This window comes from Arachis hypogaea, chromosome 6 (assembly GCF_003086295.3).
Source record: "Arachis hypogaea cultivar Tifrunner chromosome 6, arahy.Tifrunner.gnm2.J5K5, whole genome shotgun sequence".
Taxonomy (NCBI): Eukaryota; Viridiplantae; Streptophyta; class Magnoliopsida; order Fabales; family Fabaceae; genus Arachis; species Arachis hypogaea.
Window position 1 is genome coordinate 92,109,041 of NC_092041.1, and position 8,432 is coordinate 92,117,472.

The window sequence follows — 8,432 nt, forward strand, 5'->3', positions numbered from 1 at the left end:
GTTGGAGTTGACATAGAGGGAGACATCCCCATTGATGAGGACAAGCCCATCACTAAGAAGAGGATGGAGCACACAAGAGACCCCACTCATCATGAGATCCCTGAGATTCTTCAAGGGATGCACTTTCCTCCACAAAACTATTGGGAGCAACTAAACACCTCCCTAGGAGAATTGAGTTCCAACATGGGACAACTAAGGGTGGAGCACCAAGAACACTCCATCGTCCTCCATGAAATTAGAGAAGATCAAAGAATCATGAGGGAGGAGCAACAAAGACAAGGAAGAGACATTGAGGAGCTCAAGCACTCCATAGGATCTTCAAGAGGAAGAAAGAGCCGCCATCACTAAGGTGGACCCGTTCTTTGATTTCCTTGTTCTTTATTCTTCTGTTTTTCGAATTTTATGCTTATGTTTATCCATGTTTGTGTCTTGTGATCATTAGTGTCTTAGTGTCTATGCCTTAAAGTTATGAATGTCCTATGAATCCATCACCTTTCTTGAATAAAAACGTGCTTAATTGAAAAAGAAAAAGAATTGCATGAATTCTGAATTTTATAATAGTTTAATTATTTCGATGTGGTGGCAATATTTTTGTTCTCTGAATGTATGTTTAAACAGTGCATATGTATCTTGAATTTGTGGTTCATGAATGTTGGCTCTTGAAAGAATGATGAAAAAGGAGACATGTTACTGAGGATCTGAAAAATCATTACAATGATTCTTGAAGCAAGAAAAAGCATTTCTTTTCAAAAAAAATCGAAAAAAAAAGAGAAAAAGAAAAGAAAACGAAAAAAGAGAGAAAAGAAAGAAATAAAGTTGTGATCCAAAGCAAAAAGAGTGTGCTTAAGAACCCTGGACACCTCTAATTGGGGGCTTTAGCAAAGCTGAGTCACAATCTGAAAAGGTTCACCCAATTATGTGTCTGTGGCATGTATGTATCCGGTGGTAATACTGGAAGACAGAGTGCTTTGGGCCACAGCCAAGACTCAATAAGTAGCTATGTTCAAGAATCATCATACTCTACTAGGAGAATCAATAACACTATCTGGATTCTAAGTTCCTAAAGAAGCCAATCATTCTGAATTTCAAAGGATAGAGTGAGATGCCAAAACTATTCAGAGGCAAAAAGCTAAAAGCCCCGCTCATCTAATTAATACTGATCTTCACAGATGTTTTTGGGATTCATTGCATATTCTCTTCTTTTTATCTTATTTGATTTTCAGTTGATTGAGGACAAGCAACAATTTAAGTTTGGTGTTGTGATGAGCGGATAATTTGTATGCTTTTTGGCATTGTTTTTAGTATGTTTTTAGTATGATATAGTTAGTTTTTAGTATATTTTTATTAGTTTTTAGTTAAAATTCACTTTTCTGGACTTTACTATGAGTTTGTGTATTTTCTGTGATTTCAGGTATTTTCTGGCTGAAATTGAGGGACCTGAGCAAAAATCTGATTCAGAGACCAAAAAGGACTGCAGATGCTGTTGGATTCTGACCTCCCTGCACTCGAAGTGGATTTTCTGGAGCTACAGAAGCCCAATTGGCGCGCTCTCAACGGCGTTGGAAAGTAGACATCCTGGGCTTTCCAGCAATATATGATAGTCCATACTTTGCCCAAGATTTGATGGCCCAAACCGGCGTTCAAAGTCACCCTCAGAAATTCCAGCGTTAAACGCTGGAACTGGCACCCAAATGGGAGTTAAACGCCCAAACTGGCACTAAAGCTGGCGTTTAACTCCAAGAAGAGTCTCTACACGAAAATGCTTCATTGCTCAGCCCAAGCACACACCAAGTGGGCCCAGAAGTGGATTTTTATGTCATTTACTCATCTCTGTACACCCTAGGCTACTAGTTTTCTATAAGTAGGACATTATACTATTGTATTTTCATCTTGGTTCTTCTGGTTCCCTCTCTGGGGCCGAAACCAATGATCACTCTTGTTCTTATGTATTTTCAACGGTGGAGTTTCTACACACCATAGATTAAGGTGTGGAGCTCTACTATACCTCGAGTATTAATGCAATTACTATTGTTCTTCCATTCAATTCCGCTTGTTCTTGTTCTAAGATATCACTTGTTCTTCAACTTGATGAATGTGATGATTCGTGACACTCATCATCATTCTCACCTATGAACGTGTGACTAACAACCACCTCCGTTCTACATTCAATTGGGTGAATATCTCTTGGATTCCTGATTGCACGATGCATGGTTGATCGCCTGACAACCGAGTGCTCGTCTGACAAACGAGCCAACCATTCCGTGAGATCAGAGTCTTCGTGGTATAGGCTAGAACTGATGGCGGCATTCAAGAGAATCCGGAAGGTCTAACGTTGTCTGTGGTATTCTGAGTAGGATTTAATGATTGAATGACTGTGACGTGCTTCAAACTCCTAGCAGGCGGGGCGTTAGTGACAGACGCAAAAGAATCGATGGATTCTATTCCGGCCTGACCGAGAACCGACAGATGATTACCCATGCTGTGACAGAGCATAGGCAACGTTTTCACTGAGAGGATGGGAGGTAGCCACTGACAATGGTGAAACCCTACATGAGCTTGCCATGGAAAGGAGTAAGAAGGATTGGATGAAGACAGTAGGAAAGCAGAGAGACGGAAGGGAAGGCATCTTCATGCGCTTATCTGAAGTTCCTACCAATGAATTACATAAGTATCTCTATCTTTTCCTTTATGTTTATTTCGTTCATCATCATACATCCATTTGAGTTTGCCTGACTAAGATTTACAAGATGACCATAGCTTGCTTCATACTAACAATCTCCGTGGGATCGACCCTTACTCGCGTAAGGTTTATTACTTGGACGACCCAGTGCACTTGCTGGTTAGTTGTGCGAAGTTGTGTAATGCCATGGTATTGAACACCAAGTTTTTGGGGTTCATGACCGGGGATTATGAGAGTTGTGAAAAGTATTGTTCACAATTTCGCGCTACCAGTGGTTGACTAAGTTCAAGCTAGATTTCAGTCTGAGGTTGTGGAATAGGGGTGGCTTCACCACTATTTATCGGTCAAACTGTAGTAGAATTGTTAGCTTGACCTTCACCACCATTAGTAGTAGTAGTCTTTGCAGCAGCAATAGCCTCTTCATCAGCAGCTCTTTTTGCACAATTTTTGTTGGTGTGTCATGCTTCACCACAATAACGACAATAACTTTTTTAACAAATTCTTGTTAGCTTGGTCCTCTGTTTCTTACTCCTACTTGGCTCCTCATTTGTATCATTTTTTCTTCTTTTTTTAATTGGCTCTGCCTTCTTTCTAAATTTTAGTACTTGTGGTCTGTTATATGGTGAATTTTTATATAGTGCTTGACCTAGAATTGGATTGATATGGAAGGCATATGTGTTATTATATACTTCCATAATCAACTACTTGTAACAAAAGTCATTCGGTCTTTTACTAGTCCTTGCCAATACAGCACAAGCATGCACACATGGCATCACTAAATAGAATTAACATAACAACAAAGATAATAATAATAATAATAATAAGCTAACTATAAACTCAATTGCCACTCATGGATAATAATAACAAGATAACAATAAACATTTAAAAAAATATTATCACTCAATTGCCAGAAATCACATGTGTAGAGCCTCTTTCTCAAGTCCACAACCATGTTGGTTAGCTAGCCATGAACTTCGAATCTTTTGTAGTTTGTGTCACCAGATCACATAGGGATCTAATTTTTTTATTCCTTCCTTATCTTTTCTAATCTACTGCACTGTATTAGAGGTAGAATTCTAATGTTCGAATTAAGTTTGACTTTGTTCCTAGCTATAGATCTCATAATATACATCCTGAGTTCTTCCAAGAGTGTGATAATAGACTTCACTCTAACTTCTTTGATCCTAGAGTTGAAGACTTCACAAGCATTATTACAGATGTTGTGAAGAAAGTCTGGCTCTAAAAGTCTTTAGGTCACTTATTCAAATAATTCCAAGCATCCTTATTAACCCTCTCAATCTTTTTGATAATTTCAAGGAATCCATCCTGGCTAGTACACCTTGCACAATTTCACAGTAGACCTCTAAGTTGGAGATATTTCTGTTGCTTATTGAAGTTCCTCCATAAATGCCAAACACAGAATTTGGGATAGACATTTGAAAATACTTTCTTAACTGCATGGATGAGGTCCTGAGTTAATAAAACAGTAGCTATAAGACTTGTTATCAAGTATCAGAATAGTTTCTAAAGTTGTATACGCGATATTTAATTGATCCCTAAACTTTCATAAGTGATATCTAATTGGTCCCTTTGTTCAACATGTATAAACAGCAGTCCAAGAACTATAAAAATAAATAGTTAACACTTATCAATAGCCAAATAACAGTCAAATAACAGCAGCTAAAAATTTAGTTATTTATATCTGACCTTTTGTAAATTCAATTTAAATCCACTCCATGAGTTCATATGATTTTACTCAATTGTTTGCTAAAAAGTGAACCATATATAATGCAATTCTAACTTATAGCTTATATAAATATTTTAATAGTACAAAATGACTCAAAATTATATAGAAAAAATGTTTTAAGTCAGTTGCTACTTTCTCCTAATTTCCACACAATAGACTAATTACACACTAGTTATATATAATTAATAAAAAAATCAATGAGTCAGGTACTAGCTATACACAATAAACTTAACTTAATTATAAGCTTTCTGCATATATGATATAAACCATAACTTATTTTGCTTGTAATCCCCCAAATCTTGATGAAATAATTCCAAAAATCACCTCAAGTTGTTACTAATTTCAACAGGGACAATTGCATAGGAAATTACATCATGTGATTGTTTGAATATTGGCCAATAGCAGATAGGATTTGACCACCATGCTGGATCTTTAGAAAAGTTTCATCCAATCTTATAAGAGGTCTACAACCAGTTAAAAACCCTCTTTTATATGCATCCAAATAAATGTACATCTTTTCAAAGATTGGATTATCATCAGGGTTGGGTTGAGGTATAACACCAACTGTCACAGTAGAGCTTGAATTACTCTTTAGCAGTGTCAGCCTATAATCCCTCACCATCCTATGTTAGGCAGCAACATCACCATACATAATAGCTCTAGCATCTCCTAAAATACTAGTCAGTAAAGACTTGTTCAGATTCAAATCACACTTTGTCTTAAAATATTGTGCAGCCTCAAAGTGTTTTAGATTAGGATACTTCCGTAGCTTCTTCACCAATTTGTAAGCTAACCACTTTCTATTAGTCAGTCTATTTTTGGTCTCTCTTGGACAAGTGTGGTCATTCATAAAGGTCTTGATCTATCAACAATTGCTCTCGCTATTACTAGAAGCATACACAAGCCAACCACAGCTCTCATCCTTACACATAGCTCTTATCCTTATACTATCATTTTTCTTAAACTAGATCCTCCTACCCTCCTGAATACAATACTCACGCACAGCCTCTTTAAACTCCATCTTTGTAGTGAATGTCATTCCAACCTCAAGGTAAACTCTCCAAACCTTTCTCATTCTCTGAACATAGAAAATATCTCATCTGAATCAACCTTCTCTAACTCATCTTCAGAGTTTGGATGAGTCTTCATTTTTTCGAATGCTATGAGTCTCTACCATCAGATTCATGATAAGCTTTATCTTGGGCATCATAATATAGTGTCATATCACCAAACTCAGGAATCGGTCCAAAAAATAGTTTGTCATCCTCAGACCCTGAGTCTACACATACAAGACTACCATCCTCAACCATAAAAGTTCTCTTTTGTTTAGTAAGATTTTTATCTGTCCTAGTTTTTAGTTTAACATCAGTCTTCTTTTCTGATGATATCTTTACAACACCTTCTTCTTCCTCACTAGATACTTTATTACCACCAGGCCGATATGATTCATTCTCTATACTATCATTACTGTCATGGCTATTTAAGGATTCATCTGAGCTAGACAAAATCAAAACTCTATTTGGGATTATTTTTCCTTAGTGGATGATCTTTCAATAGTTCCAGTAACAGTTGCTCTTGTTAAAGGCTTTCTTACATGTAGTGCTCCATTTTTTAGATTTTTAGAGCCACTCTTTGTTACATTATACTTCTTGGTTTCTTTCAATTTGGACCATAGTTTAGAAATTGCAGTGGATTGGGCCATTATTTTTAGTGGTGGGTTAGGTTTAATACTAAGAATTGCAATGGATTCGGCCAATGAGTTTGGTTTACCAACAGAAATTGAAGTAGGTGGGATCTTTTATTTTGGTCCTAAACACAATTTATTAGTAGGCTTTGTTATGGAGATTATTTTTTGGGTAGGGATAGTTGTGTGACTAGGTTCAAAAGCTGGAGTTGATAGTGTTGTGGTGGGAGTTGGTTTGATTGTGACATTGGTGGTGGAATTTGACGTGGGAATAAAATTTTGTATCACCATCAACTTCTTGTCTTTAGATGATACTGGTTCTGCTTTCTCATTATACAAAAGTTCAGAGACTCCATATTCGTAGTACACATGGATAACTCCCTTGTTCTTCTGAGCAAGGTAACACATCTCCATAAATTTCTTATCATCTGTGATAGCTCTTAGACCAGTTTGCAAAGGCCTATTAGGCACCAGCCACTAAGATTGAGTCACCTTGTCATACCTAATATTCTTGTAGTAGTCTTGGATGAAAAAGACATCCAGTGTGTCTATATCAACTCCCGACAATTCAAAAAATTTTCTACTATTGTAAAACATACTTCTATCATACTTCGTGATAAATGACGCTCCATGGTGAAATATGATGGTAATCAAAGGATCATCCATCTGTAATTTAAAAAAAAATTAAATGATTAAATTCATTATCTTCAACCACATTATCAAATTGAAAACTCCACAACTAAAATATAAAATCATGTTCTCAATTGTAAATACAGTAAATCCTAATACATAAAAATAAGTTTCACTTTAACAAACAACTGTTAGTTATTCTATAATTTTATTGGCCTAACCACTAAGAAAACTAGTTCCAATCAAACTCCAGCAAATAGCACAAAATACAAGCATGCATAGCCATATATTACACTCGAAGAAAATCTATTCAACTACTGAAAATATTAAATTAACAACAATATAAAAAAACGGAGTTCTTTTATTATCACATATTTTTTTTTCTTTTTTTGCTTACTTGTTTCAGAGAAACTAGCCTTCATTACTCTTTGTCTGATGAAGATGATGAAATCGATCCTCTAGAGCTTGTCTGATGAAGATGATAAAACCGATCCTCCAGAGCAGTGGTTTTTGAAGAAAATTTCTACGGTTATAGCAATCGCACAAACGCCATTGACGAGTGTAGGGAGAAGAAAAGACCTCTGTTTGTGTTGTGTTTTGAGAGGAGAAGACAATACGTTAGTTTAGCGTTGAGGGAGTGAAGTTTTGAGCGTGAAACGACGTCGTTTTATGTCATTTATTCCCGCCCAGATCAGATCAAGGGTGGTCCATTTTTTTTCTTTCTAAAAGAGCAAAAGTTTACGGGTGGATGGGTGCTCTTTAGGTGTTTACTACCTCACATCAAGGTGACAGGATTCGAACCTATGGCCCTCTGTACCCAAAACAGATGCACTGACCAGACTGCGCTACACCTCGTCTCACCCCCTCCGCATATAGATCCACCCGATCGATGAAGACTCGAACCGAACTCGCCCATCCTTTTGGGCATGGATAAGTCGTTTACTCTTTGCCAGCGTATTTTATAGAGGAATCCAGATCAGCTTTTTAGTAGAGTCATGTGGACGAAAATTGCTACAAGGACGATTTTGGGTCCTGGCGTATAACTTTAGGGATGAAATCAGGTAACTATTAAATTCAGATATTACTTTGAGGTTTGAGTATATCAGGGACCACTTTGAGACTTAATTCACCATTTTTGTTTATTAGCTTATGGATCCTTGTGAAAGTTGGCTAAATATTTCCATTTTACATCCCTTTTTTCAATGTTGTTATTTTCACATCTCTCCACTTTTTTCTTTTCGTTTATATTTATCATCCCAAATCGAGTCATACTTTTTTTTTCCCTAAAAAACTCAATTTGACTTGAATGGGGAGGCATAATGCTTCATTTTCTAACTCTTGTTAGAAAAATTGTTGATTTCCGTTTTCAAGACTTCATTTTTATTCGTTTTTATTCATACTTTTTAATTTTATTAATAATATTCTTCGATTCTTATTTTCACTTTGAGTCAAAATATTTATGCCAATTAAATTTAAATTCTTTGTTAGTGGGTCGAACATAAAGGGGCAAGCCCCTTATATATAAAATTATTATATATCATACAATTTTATTTTTTATTTAAAAAATACTTAGTATTTAGTCCAATAGATTCAATCTAAATATTAATAATTTTTAATATTTAAAAAACAAGTGAAGTAAAATAATTTTATCCAAATGAGTTAGTGACTAAGAGAAATTTTAAATTAGAATG

At 35.9% G+C, this 8,432-nt stretch overlaps 1 non-coding gene across 1 annotated transcript; it reads right to left on the reverse strand.

Moving 5' to 3' along the window:
* Window positions 1-7,521: 7,521 nt before the first annotated feature.
* TRNAP-UGG (transfer RNA proline (anticodon UGG)) lies at window positions 7,522-7,596 on the reverse strand. The gene has a single exon. It is a non-coding gene; the product is annotated as a tRNA-Pro (tRNA).
* Between the last annotated feature and the right edge of the window lie 836 nt (window positions 7,597-8,432).